This window comes from Musca domestica, unplaced genomic scaffold, assembly GCF_030504385.1.
Source record: "Musca domestica strain aabys unplaced genomic scaffold, Musca_domestica.polishedcontigs.V.1.1 26, whole genome shotgun sequence".
Taxonomy (NCBI): Eukaryota; Metazoa; Arthropoda; class Insecta; order Diptera; family Muscidae; genus Musca; species Musca domestica.
Genome location: NW_026712283.1, coordinates 1653262 through 1654100, shown reverse-complemented (window position 1 = coordinate 1654100; position 839 = coordinate 1653262).

The window sequence follows — 839 nt, the reverse complement described above, 5'->3', positions numbered from 1 at the left end:
CTGTAAAAGATAGCAGATATCTGAATGTAATTTATGAATACCTAATACTTAATATTATACTTCCATGGGACTAACTATTCGAGATATCTTCGAGATTTTGAAGATTTGTGACTTCTTACAGTAGACCTTTTACGTCCATTTCTATCTTCTATAGCTCTAAGATCTAATATAGGCCTTTTATTTGAGACATTTTATAGATACAATATCATTTCTAAACATAAGACATTTCAATAATACAAGGAGTTTCATGGACCTTATATGGATTGAAGACCTCCGGCAGATTTTCAATATATGCTATATTTCCATTAATCCTCTGTTGGTCAATTCACTATATATTCTTCTTTTCAAGAGACCATGGAGAACTTTCCAAAGTTACAATTCTCTGCATAGGCCATCTAAAGATGGAGGACCTTCTATAGCTGGATGATATTTTACTGGCCTATTACAGTCTGAGTACCTTATATGGTCCTTCTTGAAATGAAATACCACCCAAACGTCTGATATTTTCTCCCCTTGTAACCATTTTATATCTACATATATACAGAGGTACTTTCTATAGTTTAAACATCTAATAAGGACCTCTTCTAAAAAGCATATTTGAAGTCTTCTTTGGTATATTTATAGCCTTCACCCATAGACCCATAGTTACTTTTGAGGATCCTCATAGAATCACTTTCTGAGTCGATTTCCATGTATTTTTGTCTGTCCATCTATCTTCCTGAACAAAATGCAGGTTGCATTTATGATCCGATTGTGATGAAATTTTCAAAACAATATTTTAAGCGATTTCGGGTTAATTGTGACCTGCATTTTAGCACATCCGACCGAATTCGATCTAG